This window comes from Tamandua tetradactyla, chromosome 1, assembly GCF_023851605.1.
Source record: "Tamandua tetradactyla isolate mTamTet1 chromosome 1, mTamTet1.pri, whole genome shotgun sequence".
NCBI classification, from domain to species: domain Eukaryota; kingdom Metazoa; phylum Chordata; class Mammalia; order Pilosa; family Myrmecophagidae; genus Tamandua; species Tamandua tetradactyla.
Genome location: NC_135327.1, coordinates 208152489 through 208176725, shown reverse-complemented (window position 1 = coordinate 208176725; position 24237 = coordinate 208152489). Strand labels below are relative to the sequence as shown.

The following is a 24237-nucleotide window of genomic DNA, read 5'->3' as shown; positions in this document are numbered from 1 at the left end:
AAGGAAATAAATAAATGGGAGCTCCTCAAAATTAAACACTTTTGTGCATCAAGGAACTTCATCAAGAAAGTAGAAAGACAGCCTACACAATGGGAGACAATATTTGGAAATGACATATCAGATAAAGGTCTAGTATCCAGAATTTATAAAGAGATTGTTCAACTCAACAACAAAAAGACAGCCAACCCAATTACAAAATGGGAAAAAGACTTGAACAGACACCTATCAGAAGAGGAAATACAAATGGCCAAAAGGCACATGAAGAGATGCTCAATGTCCCTGGCCATTAGAGAAATGCAAATCAAAACCACAATGAGATATCATCTCACACCCACCAGAATGGCCATTATCAACAAAGCATAAAATGACAAGTGCTGGAGAGGATGCGAAGAAAGATTCACACTTATCCACTGTTGGTGGGAATGTCAAATGGTGCAACTGCTTTGGAAGGCAGTTTGGCGGTTCCTCAAAAAGCTGAATATAGAATTGCCATACGACCCATCAATACCATTGCTAGGTATCTACTCAAAGGATTAAGGGCAAAGATACAAACAGACATTTGCACACCAATGTTTATAGCAGCATTATTTACAATTGCAAAGAGATGGAAACAGCCAAAATGTCCATCAACAGATGAGTGGCTAAACAAACTGTGGTATATACATATGATGGAATACTATGCAGCTTTAAGACAGGATAAACTTATGAAGAATGTAATAACATGGATGGAACTAGAGAACATTATGCTGAGTGAGTCTAGCCAAAAACTAAAGGACAAATACTGTATGGTCCCACTGATGTGAACCAACATTCGAGAATAAACTTGGAATATATCATTGGTAACAGAGTCCAGCAGGAGTTAGAGACAGGGTAAGATAATGGGTAATTGGAGCTGAAGGGATACAGACTGTGCAACAGGACTAGATACAAAATCTCAAAAATGGACAGCACCAAAATACCTAATTGTAAATTAACCATGTTAAAACACTGAATGAAGCTGCATCTGAGCTATAGGTGTTTTTTTTTTGTCTCTCTGTTTGTTTGTCTTTTTTTTTCTTTTTCCTTTCCTGTTTTTTTTTTTTTTACTATTATTATTATTTTTATTTTTTTCTCTATATTAACATTCTATATCTTTTTCTGTTGTTTTGGTAGTTCATTTCCTAAATCGATGCAAATGTACTAAGAAATGATGATCATGCATCTATGTGATGATGTTAAGAATTACTGATTGCATATGTAGAATGGAATGATTTCTAAATGTTGTGTTAATTTCTTTTTTTCTTTAATTAATAAAAAAAAAAGAAAAAAAATGAAAGCAGAGAGTCCACGATCCAGCAATCTTTGGAGATAAACAAGGAAAACGCTTCCCAGGGAGCTTCATGGAACAGGAAGCCAGGAAAGAAAGCTAGCAGATGATGCCATGTTCCCATGTGCCCTTTCAGCTGAGAGAGAAGGCCTGACTATTCACCATGTGCCTTCTCACTTGAGAAAGAGACCCTGAATTTCATCGGCCTTTTTGAATCAAGGTATTTTCCCTGGATGGATGCCTTTGATTGGGCATTTTTATAGACTTGTTTTAATTGGAACATTTTCTTGGCCTAAGAACTGCAAACTAGCAACTTATTAAATTCTCCTTTTTAAAAGCCATTCTTTTTCTGGTATATTGCATTCCAACAGCTAGCAAACTAGAATACCCTCCATACCCCACTAAAAAAAGAATAAAAGAAAAAAAACATCCATCTTCTTTATTTTCTCTAATTTTAAAAAATAAGAAAGCTCTCCAAGATTTCTTACTTCTGTATTTACATGCAGAAGTGAAAGCACATCCAATTAGACTGTGCAGAGCTGAGAACTACTGCAAAAAAAGGCACAGATATAGAAAGAAAAGAGAAGAGCAGAAATAACAAACTAAACAGGGTTGGGGAGGAGTGGTAGAAAAAAATTCAGAAGGAATACATTAGGAGAGATAATTGCTCTATAACTTTCTTTGGACTTTTTTTCTCTGACTCACCATAAATTTGATCTTGAAAATTTTAATGCAAAAAAAACACAACAAAACATTAATCTTGAAATAAAAGTCATTATATTAATTGCTTACTCTAAGAAATTCAGTGTTTGAAAACATGTTTATAGGGTTCACCTCTGAAAATCAGGCTGAAAGAGTAGACAGTCAAAATGTGAAATTATTGAATGTTTTAAACAATGGCATATAGAGTATTTTATATTGAACATGATATTTATATCAATAAACTCCTTTAAAACCTTTTTAATGGATTAAAATAAAAAAACAGGACCCATCTAATATGCTGTCTACAGGAAACACATCTTAGACAGGAAACACATTTTAGCAGGAAGCACATCTTAGACACAAGGGTAAACATAGGTTGAAAGTGCAAGGTTGGGAAAAGATATTTCATACAAATAACAATCAGAAAAGAGCAGGAGTAACTATACTAATATCCAACAAATTAGATTGCAAATATAAAACAGTTTAAATAAACAAAGAAGGACAATATGTATTAATAAAAGGAACAATTCAACAAGAAGACATAACAATCATAAATATTTATGCACTAAGCCAGAATGCTACAAAATACATGAGACAAACATGAAAACACTGAAAAATGAAAAAGACACATCTGCCATAATAGTTGGAGACTTCAATTCCACCCTCTCATCAATGGACAGAACATCCAGAGAGAGGATCAATAAAGAAACACAGAATTTGAATAATACAATAAATGAGCTAGACTTAACAAACATTTATAGAACATTGCACCACAGAACAGCAGGATACACCTTTTTCTCAAGTGCTCATGGACCATTCTCAAAGATAGACCATATGCTAGGTCACAAAGAAAGTCTCAATAAATTTAAAAAGATTGAAATCATACAAAACAATTTCTCAGATCATAAAGGAAACAAGTTGGAAATCAATAATAGGCAGAGTGCCAGAAAATTCACAAGTGTGTGGAGTATCAACAACACACTCTTAAGCAACCAGTGAGTCAAGGAAGAAATTACAAGAGAAATCAATAAATATCTCAAGGCAAAAGAAAATGAAAACACAACATATCAAAACTTACAGGATGCAGCAATACAGTGCTAAGAGGGAAATGTATTGCCCTAAATGCCTATATCAAAAAACAGGAAGGGCAAAAATCAAGGAATTAACTGTCCACTTGGAAGAAATACAGAGAGAACAGCAAACTAACCCCAAAGCAAGCAAAAGGAAAGAAATAACAAAGATTACAGCAGAAATAAATGAAATTGAGAATATGAAACCAATTGAGAAAATCAACAAAACCAGAAGCTGGTTCTATGAGAAAATCAGTAAGACTGAAGGACCCTTAGCCAGATTGACAAAAAAATGGAAGAGAGATGTTGCAAATAAATAAGATCTGAAATGGAAAAGGAGACATAACCACTGAACCACAGAAATGAAGGAAGTAATGACAGGATACTATAAACAACTTTATGCTAATAAATACAACAATGAAGATGAAATGAACAACTTTCTAGAAAGGCATGAACAACCAACTCTCACTTGAGAAGAAATAGATGACCTCAACAAACCAATCACAAGTAAAGAAATCGAATCAGTCATTAAGAAGTTCCCCGAAAAGAAAAGTCCAGGACCAGATGGATTCACAAGTGAATTCTACCAAACATTCCAGAAAGAATTAGTACCAATCCTGCTCAAACTCTTCCAAAAAACAGAAGAGGAGGGAAAGCTACTTAACTAATTCTATGAAGCCAACATCACCTACATACCAAAGCCAGATAAAGATATTACAAAAAAAGAAAACTACAGACCAATCTCTCTAATGAATATAGATGCAAAAATCCTCAACAAAATTCTAGCAAATCAAATCTAGCAACACATTAAAAAAATTATACATCATGATCAAGTAGGATTCATCCCAGGTATGCAAGGATGGCTCAACATAAGAAAATCAATGAATGTAACACACCCTATCAACAAATCAAAGTAGAAAAATCACATGATCATTTCAATTGATACAGAAAAGGCATTTGACAAAATTCAACATCCTTTCCTGTTGAAAACACTTCAAAGGATAGGAATACAAGGGAACTTCCTCAAAATGATAGAGGGAATATATGAAAAACCCACAGCTAACATCATCCTCAATGGGGAAGAACTGAAAACATTCCCCCTAGATCAGCAACAAGACAAGGATGTCCACTATCGCCACTGTTATTCAACATTGTGTTGGAAGTTCTAGCCAGAGCAATTAGACAAGAAAAAGAAACACAAGACATCAAAATTGGAAAGGAAGAAGTAAAACTATCAGTTTGCAGATGATATGATACCATATGTTGAAAACCCCGAAAAATCCACAGCAAAACTACTACTAGAGCTAATAAATGAGAACAGCAAAGTGGCAGGTTACAAGATCAGCACTCAAAAATCTGTACTGTTTCTATATACTAGTAATGAACAATCTGAGGGGGAAATCAAGAAATGAATTCCATTTACAATTGCAACCAAAAGAATAAAATCTTTAGGAATAAATTTAACTAAAGAGATAAAAGACCTATACAAAGAAAACTACAAGAAATTGTTAAAATAAATCACAGAAGACCTAAATAGATGGAAAGGCATACCGTGTTCATGGATCGGAAGACTAAATATAGTTAAGATGTCAATTCTACCTAACTTGATTTACAGATTCAATGCAATATCAATCAAAATCCCAAAAACTTACTTTTCAGAATCAGAAAAAACAATAAGCAAATTCATCTGGAAGGGTAGGGTGCCCTGAATAGCTAAAAGTATCTTGAGGGAAAAAAAAAATGAAGTCAGAGATCTCAGCTACCTGACTTTAAGGCATATTATGAAGTTGCAGTGGTCCAAACAGCATGGTACTGGCAGAAAGATAGATATACTGACTAAAGAATTGAATAGAGTGTTCAGAGATAGACCCTCTCATCTATGGAGAATTGAACTTTGTTAAGGCAGTCAAGCCAACTCACCTGGGACAGAACAGTCTCTTCAATCAATGGTGCCTAGAGAACTGGATATGGATCAAAGACCTAAAAATTAGATCTAAGGCCATAAAACTCTTAGAAGAAAATGTAAGGACCTATCTTATAAATCTTATACTAGGAGGTGGTTTCCTAGACCTTACACCCAAAACAAGAACTTTGAAGAAAGAAAGAAAGAAATGGGAACTCCTCAAAATTAAACACTTTTGCACATCAAAGAAATTTGTCAAGAAAGTAAAAAGACAGCCTGCACAATGGGAAACAATATTTGGAAATAATATATTAGATAAACTTCTAGTATCCAGAATTTATAAAGAGATCATTCAACTCAACAACAAAAACCAAACCCATTACAAAATGGGCAAAAGACTAGAACAGACACTTCTCACAAGAGGAAATGCAAATGGCCAAAAGGCACATGAAGAGATGCTCAACTTCCATGGCTATTAAAGAAATGCAAATCAAAACCACAATGAGATATCATCTCACACCCACCAGAATGGCCATTATCAATAAAACAGAAAATGACGAGTGCTGAGAGGATATGGAGAAAGAGGCACACTTATCCACCGTTGGTGGGAATGTCAAATTGTACACCACTGTGGAAAGCAGTTTGGTGGTTCCTCAAAAAGCTAAATATAAAATTACCATACAATCCAGTAATACCACTGCTAGGTATCTACTCAGAGGACATAAGGGCAAAGACACAAATGGACACTTGCAAACCAATGTTTATAGCAGCATTATTTACAATTGCAAAGAGATGGAAACAGCCAAAATGTCCATCAACAGATGAGTGGTTAAACAAACTGTGGTATATACACACGATGGAATATTATGCAGCCCTAAGACAGAATAAAGTTATGAAGAATGTAACAACATAGATGGACCTTAAGGACATTATGCTGAGTGAGATTAGTCAAAAACAAAAGGAAAAATACTGTATGGTCTCCATGATATGAACTGACATTAGTGAACAAAGATGGAGAATTTCACTGGCAACAGAGACCATCAGGAGATAGAAATAGGGTAAGACATTGGGTAATTGGAGCTGAAGGGATACAGATTGTGCAACAGGACTGAATGTAAAAACACAGAAATGTACAGCACAATACTACCTAACCATAATACAATTATGTAAAAACACTGAATGAGGCTGAATGTGAGAATAATAGAGGGAGAAGAGCTGGGGGCACAAATGAAATCAGAAAGATAGACAATAAAGACTGAGATGGTATAATCTAGGAATGCCTAGAGTGTATAATTGTAGTGACTAAATGTACAAATTTTAAAAATGTTTTTTGCATGAGGAAGAACAAGGGAATGTCAGTACTGCAGGGTGCCGAAAATAGATAGTAATTAATATCTTAAAATGTCACTTTATGTGTGAGACTAAAGCAAAAAATGTTTATTTGGTACAAAATTTATATTTTGACTAGTGCATTTGCTAATATAACTTATGTAGACAGCTTAATTGAACACCATAAGTACAGGAAACCTTGAGTAGGACATGAGATTTTGTTGATTTGTCCAGAGTAACGCCCCAATAAATCCCAGAGTGATTTGTACAGTGAATAAAAAAGTATTTGCAAAGTCCCCTTTGGGGAATGATGAAAACAGGGAAAATTCATCTTCCCCAAGTTGAATTCTTGATGTTCTCACAAGCAGTGAGGACAATCAAAGCTATAGGCTGAGCCCCCAATCTTGGGGTTTGTTCATAAGAAACTTAACCCTACAAAGGATAGGTCAAGCCTACTTAAAATTAGGCCTAAGAGTCACCCCCAAGAGAGCCTCTTTTGTTGCTCAGATGTGGTCTCTCTCTCCAGCCAACACAACAAGAAACTCACCATCATCCCCCTGTCTACATAGGCCATGACTCCCAGGGCTGTGGACCTTCCTGACAACATGGGACAGAAATTCCGGAATGAGCTGAGACTCAACATCAAGGGATTGAGAAAACCTTCTTGACTAAAAGGGGGAAGAGTGAAATGAGACAAATTAAGGGTCAATGACTGAGAGATTCCAAACAGAGTCGAGAAGTTATCCTGGAGGTTATTCTTATGCATTAAAAAGATAACACATTGTTAGTCAAGATATAATAGAGAGATAAAGGCCTGGGGTGTTTGGGGTATTCTTTTTTATTTTTATTTTTATTTTGGGGGAAGTAATGAAAATGTTCTAAAATTGATTGTGGTGATGAATACACGACTATATGATGATACTATGAGTACACTTTGGACAGATTATATTGTGTGAAAATATCTCAATAAAATTGCATTAAAAAAAAAGATATAATGGAGAGGCTGAAGGGAACTGCTTGAAAATGTGGAGCTGTGTTCCAGGAGCCATGTTTCTTGAAGATGATTGTATAATGATATAGCTTTCACAATGTGACTGTGTGATTGTGAAAATCATGCCTGATGCTCCTTTTATCTACCTTATCAACAAATGAATAAAACATATGGAACAAAGATGGGTAATGGGGGAACAAATGTTAAAATAAATTTAGAGTAAAATGCTGGTGATCAGTGAGGGGGAGGGGTGGGAGTAATGGTATGTATGAATTTATTTCTGTTTTCTTTTTATTTCTTTTTCTGAATAGATGCAAATGTTCCAAGAAATGATCATATGATGAATAGCAACTATGTGATGATATGAATTACTGATTATATATGTAGAATGAAATGATCAAAAGTTAAGAATGTTTGCATTTTTTTGGCGTTTTTTGGTATTTTAAAGAAAAGGTCATTGGGGGCGGGCCACAGTGCCTCAGCTGGCAGAATTCTCACATGCCAAGCCGGAGACCCGGGTTCGATCCTTGGTGCCTGCCCATGTTTAAAAAAAAAAAGGCATTGGATACCTTTAGACTCATTTTAATAAGGTTTTAGTGAGGCAGAAGCCATTTAAAAGTGTATTTTCTGTCATATGACACAAAAATGCTCACACAAGCAGTGGTGGGAACAAGAACATGATGTGAGTATTCAGTTGATGGTTAGAATCAGCATCTCAGATTTGGCTGTTCCGTAGCAAGCCTCAGACTAAAATCATTCAAAAAAGCAGATATTCAATAACACCTTGTCCAATAACTCCTAAACCTGCCTTTATATCACTAATGATAGCTCACCCTGAGATTCAATAACTATTTCCTTACTTGGCCTAATTAAGTCTAAATTCATGGAAGACCATTCCTTCTTTCTCTGAAGACTATAACTGAGGAGAAAAAGAAGAAAATAAATAAATCCTCATTGCAATCTATGGAAGACTTATTAATTGAAAAAAAATGTGGGGGTGTGTGGTTGGGTTAGATTCCATCCTATTTACTTGATTCATAAATTATTATGGCCAAAAGGAAGTTGCAGGCATGAATTATTGGGTCATGAGAAATATCCTTCCAAGTAAGAAAAAGGAGACTATAGAGTTAGAACGCTGGGAGGATCTCGTTAATAGAGTAAAACAATCAAGATGAGGATAAGCATCAGAAGGAACAGGTACAGAAAAGATTAAATAAATACGACATTTTCTATGCCACGTATGGTTAACCTCATAGTATACAGGTTAGTTCTCCCCCTGAAATTGGAGGCTCTGAGGCACTGCCTCAATGGGCCTTGGACAGAGAGGGCAGGTAAAGATAATAATGGTGAGGAAAATTCCAAGAAAACTGGATTCAAGAAACCAGCTGATCTATTTCTTCTTTCCTTTATTGCCAAATATTAAAGGATTAAGTATAGAAGCCATATGTAAAGTTGAATTTCTACTTTCCTGACTCATGGGTTGTGTTGTGTTCTTCCCCATTTTCCCCTCAAATTTGTGCTACAGATGACAAATCTAATTTCAAATTTTCTATTTGAAACATTTCTGGAAATTTTCTCCTCTTGGTTAGTTAAAAATTTTATTAGAAGTAGTACAGATATCCTGAGATTGATCATTATGTCCTACCTATCCAACCTAGTGAGAACAAATTTTAGGCATGTTCATAAAGATTCCTTTCCTTAGGGGTAGTAAGCAGACTGAGGAAACCATTGTCTTTTGTAGAACATTACATGGATCTCTATTTGTGAAAGGATCAAGGTTACACTAGAAAAAGTGAATATAATCATAAGTTTTCTTGTGACAGTCTTTCTACTCCAAATTGGCCAAGATGTGAGAGACAGGGATTCAGATGTAGTTTTAAATTATTAAGAGGAAACACTCTGAACAGACACACAAGCCCAGGCCAAATAATGTTACTGATTAAAAAGAAAAAACTCATACAGTGCTTGCCCACATTTCTGTCTATACACAGATCTACCTTGATTTGGAGCAGGTATGGAGAAGAGACAGGGAGAGTTCAGAGATCTTGCAATCACTGAGATGAATAATCAAGAAAATGCAAGTTGTTGTCATGGTTGCCCTGGTTTTTAGGTAAGCTGCTGAGGCAATGAGAAATTTTCACATCAGACATACAAACAGCATTTCACCCTTCTTCCTTCACTTCAAAGCAACGTAGAAATAACATTCATGCCTCCTGCTGCTGTGCTGAACAGACATTTCAAACTATTTGCTTTCTAGGAACAAAGACCAGCTGCACATAGTTTTGCTGTCATTCCTTTGTTCTATTATTTCCCACTACCCAAAAACATTTAGTAAAATAAGTATAGTTATTGGTATTTAGAGAAGCGTAAGCAAATAAAATGAAAGGACACAGATGGCAAAGACACAGTATTACCACAGAAAGTGGTGAATGCAGGAACATCCTCGGCTTGCCAGGCTTTATGTGAAGCTTGCATTTTTTTTATCCTTGTCTGTCTGGTTTCTGAGTCCCAGATTGCTGGGCCCAGGACTGTTATTATTAAGATGCTTCTTTCTTCTGGAAATTTTATTCACCTCCTTCTCAGTCTCCTTCTTCTTGTCTTCCACTTTCTTCTTTTCTACTTGGTGTGCCCATTTTAGGATGAACTTCTTGTGAAGCTCTTTCTCTGTATCTTTCAGTTCAATTTCTTTTTGAACAGACAGTAACATTTGTCTCATTTCTTCTTTCCTCTGTAGTCTCCCAAGAATTCACTCTGTTGTCTTTCATTTGTCTGCGAAGACTGAAGGGCTTGCTCTCAGGATCCATGTCTTTGAAGCCCACCTCCTTGCACTTATAGTGCCAGGAAGTTCAGTGAAATGAGTCTGTCTCACAAGTCTTCCATGTTCACTCAGATCAGTATCTCCCAGAGTTTCACAAAATGACAATGGTTTTCATTCTCAACCTACACCATACCCCAAAATTGCTGCCTGGCCTTTGTCATTTTTCTGCTGACCACTGCAAATGGGAAACAGATACTCACTGTTGCATTAATCTCTGTCACTGTTTCTTCAACTTGGGGAACTGGTGTATCTGGATGCTACTAATGACTAGTTCACTCATGATCTTACTCTTGAATTTGTGTAATTCATTCTTGGCAATGGTGTCAGCTTTTGAAATTATTAGAATGATGTTCAACTTACTGTCCAGCTTTTTCATGGTGACCAGTTTCAGGGATTTCAGTGAACTTCCGTAGAGACAGGCATAGATCCTTCTATCCTTGTACTTGAAGAAAGAATGTATGATCTCCAATTTCTCTTGCAAATAGGCCTCACACTATGCATCAATATACTCCACTACTGGTTTATAGCTATCATCTTTGTCTCCAAACCCCATGGTGTCAACAACGGTTAACTTCAGCTGTATGCTGCTTTCCTGAAGCTCATAACTTCTGGCTTTTATCTGGACACCTGGTTCATTATCAGTAGCTGGGTCACTTTCAAATTTGGTGTTAGACAGTGTCCACTAGCACTGATTTCCTAGTACCTGTCTCACCACACAGGATGTTGAAATAGAATCCCTGAGAAGGAGACTTGCTGACCAGCTGGTCAGGGAGACTGTCAAATCCAATATGGCCAGAAGGGACAAGTTTCAAGCTATTCAATTTTTCCAAAATGAGATTATTTTGCTTCCAGAATCATTATTTCCTTTTTTTTCTGGACAAATCAAGGAGAAGTTGATGAAACAGGTAATGTTCCTAAATGTCTTTTATCTTTTTGAAACAGAGGGTCTTGCCACTGCCACAGCCAGAACATAGCTCTGGCTCTGACTGCCAATAAAATGTATTTTTAAAAGCACTACACACTCCAAGCACATTCAGGTAAAGGGACATCATATCGGCAGACAGTTCAGGAAAACATGCATAAATAGTAGAGATTTTTTTTAATTATAGAAGAACAGATACTCCTAGCTATTGGATATGAACAGCCTTGAAAAATGGACTATTTTAGAGAAAATAGATTAATAATGACTCTAGAGGAAGTAGAAAACTAAATAATTACAACTAGGGAAGATAGTGAAGGGTTTGTCAAAACAGTTATTGCCACTAAAAGTTTTTATCAAAGAGGTTAAGGGTAGAGGGGAACTTGTTTACCATGGAATAAGGGTAGAAACATTGTGGAAATATGGGCATAAAAGGCAAGAGAAAAAAGACAGAGGTACAGGAATAAAAGTGTAGAAGAAAACAAATGATTAGAAGTACATTTTTAACTTTCGGGCACTATACAAGAATAATAAAAAATTTATATCATGGTGGCAAAATTTTCATACTTATACTTACTCCCAGTTGAAGAAACCAACAGTCAGTTCTATGGGCACCAAGAGTAGCAACAGAATCCAAATTGCCTGAGATGCCACACCTATTTAGCTCTGGCAAAAGCCTAAGGACTAGGGAATCTTCCCGGAGACTTAAAAAATGCCTTTGATGGCCCACTCAGGCTGGTTTTATAATTGACTGAGCTTCACTAAGTTTGAGTAATACAGGTCCTATACATGTGCTCCTTAATTTACTGCAGTCTAAATGATGAGATGTCTAAAGCAAGCTCATTCTCCTTCAAGCAGTATCTTAAATAATAAATTAAATAATGTACTTGTAGACAAAGAGCTTTATGTTTCACTCCTTATTGATAATGCCTTTAGTTTTCTTTATCACCTTTTGGAAGCCTGAAATAAACTTTATATTTGCTTTACTTCTCTTCTTGGTCTCAACCTCTCACTTGGACTTTTTCCAAGATATCAAATCCACATTAAACAGAACTTTATTACTTTATTCAACAGTTGCAAGCATATACTGCAGATGATTCTCCTGGTTAATGTTTCCTCAAACATCAAAATCTCTTGGAATTTGAGAATGTCTTAATATAATTTTTTTTCAGTATGTATGTATGTAACAAAATTTACATCACAAACCTTCAATATGATTTTGCGCTAACATATATAACATAAAATTTGCCACTTCAAACACTGTTATTTTTTCCACATGGGCAGGCACCAGGAAATGAACCTGGGTGTCCGACATGACAAGAATTCTACCTGCTGAGCCACCATCACACCGCCCAAACAAACATTTTTAAGTGTACAATTTCAGTGCATTAATTTCTTTTACAATATTGTGACCATCACCACTTTCATGACAAAACCTTTTTCATTATCCAAAACAGAAGCTCTATCTATGAAATAGTAATAACTCCCCATTCCTTTTCTAGACCCTGCAACCTCTAACCTTCTCTGGGAATCTGCTTATTCTAGAAATTCATGTTTGTGGAATCATACAGTTTTTGTTCTTTGGCTTATTTTACTCAGCATGAAGTTTTCAAGACTCATCCATATTGTAGCATGTATCAGTGGTGTGAATTCGTATCTCATTGTGGTTTTGATTTGCATTCCTCTACTGGCTAATGATACTGAGCATCTTTTTGTGCTTTTGGCCATTTGAATATCTTCTTTGAGAACTGTCTATTCAAGACCTTTGTGCATTTTTAATTGGGTAATTATTGTCTTCTTGTTGCTGAGAGGTAAAAGTTCTTTATATGCTCATTAAACACTTATCAGATATACTTCCATTTATTTTCTCCCATTTGGTAAGTTTTCCTTTGATGAACAAAAGTTTTTAATTCTGATGAGTCCAGTTTATCTACTTTTCCTTTAGTTGTCATGCTTTTGGTGTCATATTTAAGAGCCCATTCTTAATACAAGGTTTCCCCTGTTTTCTTCTAGCCATTATATGATTTTAGCTCTTACATTTAGTTCTTGGTTCATTTTGAATTAATTTTTGCACATGGTATAAGCAGATGTACAACATGATATTTTTAACACAACCATCTACAGAAAAGTCTCAAGTTATATTCCAAAAAGAGAATGTCATACCCATGTGTACTTTTAAAAGTAAACTAAGTGTAAGTGAAGAGGACTTTGCTAATAGTTGCACATTACTGCATACAAAGCAATAGTTAAGAACTGTAATGTGGTCAGAAAGTGATGTTTTAATAACTTATTTCACAAGTTTGCTACATTTTACTTTGTTACAAGTACACCTGAGGAAACAACTTGGGGGTTTTGGGTTAAAGTGTATCTCACAATTTTTCCCATTTAAATTGACTACAGGCTCCCAGGAGGTTCTCAGGTCGAAGTTGAAGGTGTGTTTTGTATTTTCCTGAACACATGCAATTTTTAGTAATGGACACTAGTAGTCCAAGAAAGACAAGACCCTATTTAATTACTGTTTTCTATAAGCAAAATTAAAAATAAAATATTTAAAGCATATTTTCTTTGAAAAAAATGTCATTTTTTTCTCCCTTTTCATTTGCCCAAGTCTATAGTGTTACATAATTAAACCAAAAAATGAACTAAATAAGTATTTCTCAAAGTTTACTTCGGATAAAGTAATTGAAGACAGTTTATAATGATACATTATATAATGGAATGCAAAATTATTTAAGAGAGTGTTTGAAGCGCTGGTTTCTAATATATTCATAAATGTCCATTTGCTCCCATGCCTACAAAGCACAGCCTAGGTAGCCTTCTTCCCAAGTTCACAGTGGGGATATTTTCCACAAATAAAGGACTATTTGTGTGTGGCAAAGAAAAGCTCCCCTTGGCCAAAGAAAATAAGGATTTTCTCTATCAGAAGTGTCATCATATCAGTAAGTCTTTCCAGTTCTCCAACTCTGAAGCAATCAAAACACCATTAAACACAGAAATTGCTGTCTATTTAGAATATTTGAAATAATATGTAGGAATAAATTTCTCACACTGGTATAGTTAAATAACTATGATTTCCAGCAAAGCAGCAAATGCCTTACTTATTTTCATTGCCTTTCTCAGTTTATAGATCATTTCTTCAACTTTATGAAACTATATCAAACCAAACCAAAAAAAAAAAAAAAAAACAAAGAACAAAAAAATCAGTTCAGTGAATTTCAATTCAAAAGGACACTTATCTTCTATCCTTTTTACCAGCTTTCCTCTTTCCAGAGAGTAAGTGTTTGGGCTTCATATCAAACACGTGTCTGTCTGCCTCCCCTTTCTTCCCCAACCGATTCATCTTCTTTGAGCATTCTTCATCATGGTCTTGGCTTTCTTCATCATCTAAAAAGGGAGGGAAAAGACAACCATGAAATTTTAGTTACTGAAAAATCAATGTCCGTTGTGTATAACCATAAAACAGTCCATCCTAATGTCCTTAGTCTGCTAAGTTCTGTAGAGACTCAAATAGTCTTGTTCACTGCTGTTTTCCCTCAAACCCACCACAGAGCAATAGGAACTCAATGAGTATCTGCTAATGAAGACTTAAAAAAAATCATGTTAGCACAAGTTTTATGCATATAAGGAATAGATAAATTTCAGACCTGGAAGATTAGATACATCAGTTCTTATGATATCTTAAACAAATTATGGAACTGCAACTGGTACTCATGAAAATGTATCAATCACATCTGATTAATAAGTGACAAAAACAATATTAAAATCCAGATTTCTAGATGAAAATGAGGCCATGACTTCAGGTAAGTTACTAGTTTCTAGTCAAAGGGGATAATAATACTTATAATGGTTATTATGAAGATTAACTAGTAAGTGTAAATGCCTGAAATATCATATGTACTGAAGAAAATGCCCTTCCTCCCATTTTCAGTTCAACAAGGGCTCTTTCCATCATGGGTATTTTTCAATCTAAAACTCGCTTTTTTTAAGAAAAAAAAAGGTGCTTGCCAGCATTAATGTAAACTTTTTCCTACAGGTGAGTTTTCATTTTTTTAAAATGAAAAGAAGTTACAGCAAAAGAAATTGTACATTTAAAGCTTCTTTCCCCAAAGACCCTATAAATGATTATATCATGTGATAGTAACCAAAGCTACCAACTTGAAAAGACCATCCCCAAATAGCTCACTCTGAGTTATTTCCCTGGTAAGGGGCTAGTTGGAACTGAAGGCCCAGGGCCTTCAGATACTGGATTAGTTAAAAATAAAAAAAAATTTGAAAAAAGGATCAGACTTCAGCTAGAGGTATGAATGTAGCTTATCTGGATAGGATCAAGGTAAATCAAAAAACAGGGTAAAGGATGATATGGTCCATATTTTAAAACTTCAACTTCTGTGTGAGACCAGAGGGAGAGATGTTTATTTTGTGCAAAATTTATATTTTGGTAGCACGTTACCTAATTTAACTTGTATGGTCAGTTTAGTTGAACACCATAAGTACATGGAATCTTGAATAGGGCATGAGATCTTGTTGCTTTGTCTAGGTTAGTGTGATACCCCAATATATCACCGAGTAATTTGGGCAGTGAATGAAAAGTATTTGCAAACTCCTCTTGGAGGACTGGGGAATAGAAGGAAATATTCAGCTTCCCCATTTGGAGAATTCCTGACATTCTCACAAGCTGTGGAGATACCCAAACCCTCAGTCTTAGGGTTTGCCCCAATGAAACTTATTCCTACAAAGGCTAAGTTAAACCTACTTAAAGTTATGCCTAAGAGTCACCCCCAGAGAACCTCTTGATGCTCAGATGTGGCCTCTCTCTCCCTCTAAGGAAACTCAGCTGGTGAAGTCACTTCGCTTCCCCCCCTACATGGAACATGCCTCCCAGGGGTGTAAATCTCCCTGGCAGCATGGGACAGAACTCCTGGGATGAACTGGGATGTGGTATCATGGGATTGAGAAAGCCTTCTTGATCAAAAGGGGGAAGAGAGAAATGAGACAAAATGGCTAAGAGACTTCAAACATAATCAAGAGGTTATCCTGGAGGTTATTCTTACATATTATATAGATATCCCTTTTTAGTTTATGGTGTATTGGAGTGCCTGAAGGGAAGTACCTGAAACTGTTGAGCTGTGTTCCAGAAGCCTTTATTCTTGAAGATGATATTACAATGTGACCAACCATGTGATGGTGAAAACCTTATTGTTTGATGCTCCTTTTAGCCAGGATATGGTCAGATAAGTAAGAAAATATGAATAATAAATAAATAATAGGGTGGATAAGGGGTAAAATAAATTGGATAGATTGAAATACTGTTGGTCAATAAGAGGGAGGAGTAAATGGTATAGGATGTTTGAGTTGTTTTTTTTTTAATTTCCTTTCCTGGAGTGATGCAAATGTTCTAAAAATGATCATGGTGATGAATACACTACCATGTGATGATAAAAAAGAAATAACAAAAAGAGTTTGCTGGGCCAACAAGAGCAATGGCTAATACTGTCTGCTACATTCTCAAACTTGACTGCTAGAAATTTTCACAGTTGTGAATATTAGACAGTTGTCTTTCCAAGTTTGAATTTTTCTAAATTAGACCAAGATTTAGCTCATTTGGATTGTATTTCTATCACTAACTCCGGAGAGATAGGCTGGTTTTTGCATTTTTGCAAGCTATGTGATTATGTGCATCTCAGTCATTTAAACTTATGGTCTTAAGCAGAACAAGCTTTAATTTATAAAGCTGTATAGTGTTCTGTTTCTGCTTTCAGTAAAGCCATTTGGACTCAAGCTTACATTTTTTTACACAGATCTTCATTAAAATCCAGAAGAAGTAACTAACTTACTTTAACATCCTGATGTATTTCTATCACATCTATACTAGTTGCTGCAGAATAATTACAATAATATTCTTACAATAATAATTATTTTTGCTACCACATTACAAATATAAATCCTCTCTGTCACCCTACACTTCTTGACCAAGGTAGTTCCACATTTGTGGGGCCTCTCATTTTTACCACCACACTTCCTAGATTTAAATTGTTAGGATGATTTTTTTTATATTTAAATAACAAATTAATTCAACTAATTTAAGCATAAAACAGGAGCTGGGAAGAACACTGAGGTTCTCAGAGCATCACAAAAGTGTTGTAAGAATCTTGCCTACGTAATGGAGCTAGGGACCCAATGCTTGAGGGCAGTTTCTCTTTATATTTGTCTCACATGCATGCTTTTATTACTTCTCTTCATGTGTTGATGCTCTTTGTCTCCTTGTGCAGGTTCTTTCCATACATCAAGAGAAATGGCTGTGGACAGTCCCAGTCCTACAGACTTGTAACTCTTATAAAAAAGGAATAAAGACCTCACTCTCCATAAAAGTAAAACTTTCCATGCTAGAACTCTTCTGCTGGCCTAGCCTAGGCCATGTGACCATCACTTGGACCAGAAATTGTCCAGAGGAATTGTCACTGTGGATGTTCCAGGTGGGACAAGTGCTGTCATGGGTCTGAGTGCCAGGCATGCTCAATAGTCCCAATGAAAAGGAGTTAAGGTTACTAGAAGAAAAAGAATGGAAAAGAGGGCCAGAAAGACAGAAATAATAGCTATCACATTCTACTGCTGATGTCCTTGCTCACATTTTCACTCTTTCCTGCCCTGTGGGGAAGTGGCTCATTAAAATGGCATTTCCCTGATTCCTAATTACTGTTCTTCCTTTCTTCTGGGGAAGTGCCATATCAGTCAAAGGAGAAGAGGTAAATTTGATATAGGGATATTGCTCTTAATTTGGACGACATTACTTGAAAGGAAAAATCCTCACTGGATGGCATCATAAACTCAATCTCTTGCTCTGAAGGAATGTTGAAAGCAATTGAATACTTACGAACAATGAGTGAAAAAGTTTAATTAATGATTGCAAATCTGTTTAAAAGCTCCAGGCGCCTTTACCAAAACTTGAGAGGCTCTAAAGGGAAGCTGCTACTGGATATACACATGGAAACTGCTAGAGAATTATTATTAGAAAGAGAAAACTTGGAATTTCCCTTTAAATCTTTAGGTATTTAGAAATTTCAGAAGAAGAATGAAATAAGTGAATAAGTATTTAAAAAGTACAAAACAAATTCCAGCACTTGCTATGTCATTAATGTATTTTCAGTATACATCTCCTTTCTATACTAACATTTATAGTAGACTGTGCATCACAGTGCTTTACAATGTTAAGTATATATATATATATTTGGTTGGGGCACATAAGTTGTATCTAATAAGCACATTGCCATATTTTTACATTATGTATATTTATCAAGCTCAGCAAATTGAGTTATATCACATAAGTTGATGAAACTAATAGGAAACTGAACTTAACTGTCTAAACTGACCTAACCTTTCATGGCTGATTGAACTTCACCCACCCTGGCAAACTGGAGAGCCCCACCTGCCTATTCCAAACAATTTCCGAAGCATACCAAACATTTAACCACAGACGTGTAACCACAAAGACATTTTTCTTTTGTTTTTCATTTTTCTCGATTTCAACAAACGCTGCTCTATAAATATGCCACTCTCCCTTCCCTTAGCATGGCTCTTGGTTCAGTCAGTCCTCAGGCTTGGCTGTTCCTCAGGCCATCCCTCTCAAGCTCTCTAATAAAGCTTGCCTTATCCATTGAGGTCTTTCCATTCCTTCTTTTTGAGCATTCTCCTCCTCTACACTCCTTCACTTTCCTTTCATAAGTGAAACCCTAACATTATTCAGAAAATTATCTGCCATATGTTATAAGAGGGGGGCAACCTTCTGTTTTACTCATCCACATTTTCAGAGGTATTACTATTTCTTCCTTGGTTTAATTCTTTTAATTCTAATTTTACTGGAATCAAATTCTAATTTTACTGGAATCAAATTAGGAGGAGGTCTTCTCTTAGTATCTTTGGGGCATTTCTGTCTCTTGGTGTCTGTGAGTCCTGTTTAGTTTCCTGGGAAAAAAGCCCAGATTTCATCCCTATGCTTAGCATCTCCCAGGGTATTTTCTTTTCCAAGCCTCTGTGGTGTTTTTGCCAAAATGTCTCCCTCTTAGAGGACTCCAGTAAGTGTATTAAGACTCATTTTGAATCAGTGGGGTCATATCTTCATGGAAACAACCTAATCAAAAGTCCCCAGCCCACAATGGTCTGCTCCAACAAGATTGATTAAAAGAACACTGCTTTTAAATTTAGTAGATTGAAATGCTAGTGGTCAGTGAAAGGAAGGGTATGGGGTATGGTATGTATGAACTTTTTTCTGTTTTCTTATTTCTTTTCCTGAATTGATGTAAATATTCTAAGAAATGATCATAATGATGAATCTACAACTATGTGATGATATTGTGAGTTATTGATTATATATTAAGAATGGAATGATCATATGGTAAAAATGTTTGTGTTTGTATGTTGCTATGTTGAATAAAAATAAATAAAAAATAGAAATTTAAAAAAAGAAAAGCATAGCTTTTCTGGGATACAAAACAGTTCCAAATGGTTACCAGACAAAGGCCTAGATTATTCTGCTCAACATGCTAAGTAACCAATTCCTAAGACACCAAGTTTCAAAGACAGAAAGAGTTTATTACTAACATGTAACAGGAAAGCAGACAGCCTAACAGCAAAAAATCTGTCCTCCGGAACAGAAGAGATTCAAAGTTTTTAAGGATTCTAGCAAGGGAAGATGAGGTCATTTCAGATAGTAAATTCAAGGCAGAAGTTCAAAACTGAAAAGAAAACATGTTAAGCATTGTTATCATAAATTAACATAATTTGAAAGGAAAGGAGGCAGAGCTATCTATCTTTCAATGGCAAAGCTTAGCAATGGTTTACAAATATAAGAGGCTGAGCTAGCTAATGACTGTTTTCCTTACCATTAGCACCTACTAAGAAAATGACCAATAAAGGGCATAACAGCTCACAGTCACAAAAGCACCAGACAAGAGATAAGGGCTTTTACAATACTTTCATATGTCTTAAGAGCTTATTTACAGTTCAGGGCTTTCAGGTACCCTCTCTTGTCCATTTGAAAATCCTGAAAGCAAAAGGAACATTTATAAAAATTCAGTAATCAAAATCATCCCTTTAAGTCCTGATTTCTCACTTACAAAACCAGCACAAGAATTCCTCTTCACAATCAGATAACCAGTTTCATGTCTCTTCTAAGGGTTTATCTTTTCTGTCTCATTTAGTCCTGTTTCATTTGGGCAGGTGAGGCTAACTGCTCTAGCAAATAACCCCATAATTTCAGTGGCATAACAAAAGTTTATTGCTTCCCCACACCACAGTCCAATGCCATTGCTTGGTTGGGAGGGTGGGTGGGTAGAGGCATGAGCTCTGTTCATGCCATCATTCAGAGATGAGGTTCCTTCTGTTGTGTGGATCTGCCCCCAGAGATGCCTTCATTCCAGCAGACAGAAAGAAAGAAAGCATGGAGGATTCCATGGTGTGTTTTAGACCAGGCTCCAGCAAATTTTTTTCTTTGCAGGCCAGATGGTCTTGGGCATTGGGCAGCACCTCCATTGTAGTACAAAAGCAGCCTTCAGTTATATGTATACAAATGTTTGCCTATACCTGTTTTTGTGGAGCAATGGCAGAGCTAAGTAGTTGGCAGAACTGACTGTATGGACTGCACTTTACATGTATTTACTATCTGGACCTTTACAGAGAAAGTTTGTGGACCCAGCTTTAAAAAGTTTTTCTCTCGTTTTTCTTTACTATACTATTCAGTGTTTCTAGTTGCTGGCATGCTTCAAATAACTCCAGCTACGTAGAATTTTTATGATAATCTGTTACATATTTAATTACCGTTGCATATGAGGTTTTGCTCCATTGTTTTTTATGCCTTCTTATTGATCATTTTTGCCATCATATCTTTTCTTCATCAGTTTTTCAAGAAGTTTATTAATGTTATTAACATTTAAAATAATCAGATTTTTATTTTGTAGTTCCTCTTGATTTTAACTTTGAGTCCCATTTAATCAATTTCTTAGTTTATTATTCCTTTCCATCTACTTTCCTTGGTCTTAAAGTGTTTTCTTGTTTTTAATTTCTTAAGATAGTGGATGATTAATTACTTATCGTTTGATTTTTATTCTTTAATATAAGCATTTTAAACAACGAATTTCCCCCAAAGTACCAGTAAAGCTACATTTCACAGATTCAATAGGTACCATTGTCATTAGTTTGTAGTTTTGACTTTTATGAATTTTTGGCATGATATTGTAGCAGGCAGGCCTCTGTCTCTTTCTGATTTAGCTGTGCTCTCTGTGGAAAATCCCAAACCCCCCTCCCCTAGTCTTCAGGAACTGGTGAAAATGCACATAGGCAAAATAAAATATTCCTGGGTGGGGGCCCCTCAACTGTCTATAAGCCCTGGGCCATTCTCAACTTAAATCTGCCAATTGTTTACCTTGTCTTTAACATGTTGTACAGTCTATAAAAGCTAAGGTTGCCTTTTGTTTGGGCTTAGACTTTCAAGTGTCTCGGCTGAGCCCCATGCGCATGAGCTAATAAATCACTTGCTTCCTGAAACTGCGGTCCCTTAGTCTCAGCCTGCTCTAATTTCAGGGAATGTTCCTGGAGGCCTGCAGCCTCAATCCTGGCTTTTGCACTACATTTCTGGGGGCTTGTCTGGGATCTAAGAGGGGAGGATGTTCTCGCCTTCCTCGCCCATGGTGGTGGCATCGCCCAGACCAGAGACCCAAAGGAATCCAGTGCCAGCACCAGCATCTTCCCGTCTTAGACTCCTGACCTCGCCAGCTGGGGCATCGTCACTGCTGGAGTGGTGATGAACCCAGGATAGTTTCAGGAACCAAGTGTCAGGAGCACCACCCATCTGACTGGTAAGCACTCGAGTGTGTCAGGTTATCAGCCCACTCATAGAAGGCCAGGGGCCTGAGTGGAAGGGGGCCTGATCAACCCCCAAGACTCTCTGAGTACCAGTCTCCATCTGGAGGACCAAGGGAAATGGGAGTCTTCAGATTCAGTTTTGGGAAGGGCGGTGCAGAAGGAGTGTTGATTGAATGTGCGTGACTGAGTGAGTGAATGGAAGTCCTGGGCCACAGGAGTCAAGCACCAGGCTGTGAGTGAGTTCAGATTCTGCGAGTCCATGGTGATCCTCATATGGTTAGGGTGGGCAACCCTGAAAGGGGGCCAGCCAGGGGTTTATACCAGACCACCAAAGCAAAGAGGCACCCAACGTCCCGCTAGGGAGCAGCCAGACTGAAAGAAGGACTGAGTTGTCTAAAATCCCTTTGTTGTTTGTCTGTATACCCTTCCTACTATCTGTTGGCTCTGCCGATATGGGGACACCCTTGCAGTGCATGATGTCCAACTTTAAGGAGACTTTTACTGATTTTAATGATTGCAGAGTCAAGCTGACCCTTGGTCAACTCAGGAAATTCTGTAGGCTAGAATGGCCCACTCTTGGGGTAGTTTGGCCACCTGAGGGAACTTTTGACTTAGAGAAAGTACAAGCAGCTTATAATATAGTGTCAGGGATGCCTGGACACCCAGATCAGTTTCCCTGCATTGCCACCTGGCTGGAGGTCGCAAAGAAGAAGCCAGAGTAGATAAAGACTTGCTTTGATGGACATTGCCAGGTGCTTCTCTCCCAGGCATTGGAGGGATCCCACAAGAAGCCAGGCAATAAGTCCAAGATTCCAGTTTTATCCAGACCACCGGAAGAAGAAGAAAACCCCCACCTTACCTTGTACCACCGACACCCATGGCCCAGCGAGCTCCTCCGCAGCAACCCCTGATCCCCCCAGCAGCCAGAGGCAGCTCCTGAGGCTCTGCTGAGCCCAGCCATCCTTGGACCCCCTGAGCTGCGGCAGATGCAGCCCCAGCCATCTATAGCTGCTACACCCACAGCCACACCCTTAATGCCTATGAGAGAGACCTGAGGCCCTCCATATGTCGATGCCCAGGGAGACTTTCAGGAAGGGAGAAGAAACTTCTTATATATCCCCTTCACTTCTAGTGACTTGCCAAACTGGAAGAATCACACACTGTCCTACACTGAGATGCCCCAGATGATGATTGACCTGTTCCAGTCCATTATCCAGACCCACCATCCCACTTGGCCTGACTGCAGTCAGCTACTTGTAACTCTTCTCAGCACTGGGGAGGAGTATGGTAGGGGTGGCACAAACACCTGGAGGAGAATGACCCTGATGGCACCCTAGACACAGCCCAATATGCCACCTGCAGTTTTCCGGGAGAAGACCCAGAGTGGGACCCAAACACTGATGTGGGGTTGCAGTCCCTCCAAAGGTTCCGTGAGGCCCTAATCCAGGGCCTTTGGAAAGGCAGCCAAAAAGCCACCAATATGACCAAGATCAAAGAGGTCTTGCAGAAACCAGATGAGCTGCTGAGCAAATTTCTTGAGCGCCTAATGGAATCCTTCCACCAATGCACACCATTTGACCCTGAAGCCCCAGAGAGCCAAATGCTAATCAATGCTGCTTTTGTAGGGCAGGCAGCCCCTGACATTCAGGTAAGCTCCAAAAGCCAGATGAGTTTGCAGGTATGAACACAAGTCAACTAATAGAGTGGCCACAAAGGTATTTGTCAATCGAGACCAGGTAGAAGCTAAAGAAAGAAAGTGAGAATTCAGAGAAAAAGCTCAAATAATTGCTGCTGTCTTTGAGAAGCAGGATCAAGGGCCCCGATGGAGAAAAATGAGGCAAGCCCAAGCGCCCTTAGGTAGGAATCAGTGTGCTTATTGCAAAAAAGAGGGGCACTGGAAGAAGAGTGTCCCAATAAAACCACCTCACTAGCAGGTAGAAGGAGGCAGAACATTAGCCCCAGACTCTCTGGACCCCACACCATTGCTGGTTGCTGATGAACTCTCCAAATAGGACAGACTGGGTTCCATATCTTTACGTCCCTGGGAACCCATGGTCAAAGTGAAATTAGGGGACCAAACAATGAACTTCATTGTGGATACTGGTGCTGAACACTCTGTAGTGACTCAGCCCCTGGGAATATTTGCCCATCTTCTGGCTGAATGATAGATGTGTGGGTGCCACCTGTACAATATGAAGAAGGCCATTCCTAAAGCCAGAGTGTGCAGCATTGGGGGCCACTCTGTGTCCCACCAGTTTCTGTATATGCCTGAATGCCCACTGCCATTGTTGAGGCGAGACCTCCTCAGAAAGCTGCATGCCAAAATTACCTTTGGCCCTGGAGGA

General features: G+C 37.5%; 1 long non-coding RNA gene and 1 pseudogene across 1 annotated transcript in view; both read right to left on the bottom strand.

Moving 5' to 3' along the window:
- Nucleotides 1-24237, bottom strand: part of LOC143675724 (uncharacterized) — a 79511-nt gene that overhangs the window by 47425 nt on the left and 7849 nt on the right. The gene's annotated exons all lie outside the window — the stretch shown is intronic.
- On the bottom strand, nt 1048-22894 carry LOC143679857 (septin-11-like; annotated as a pseudogene).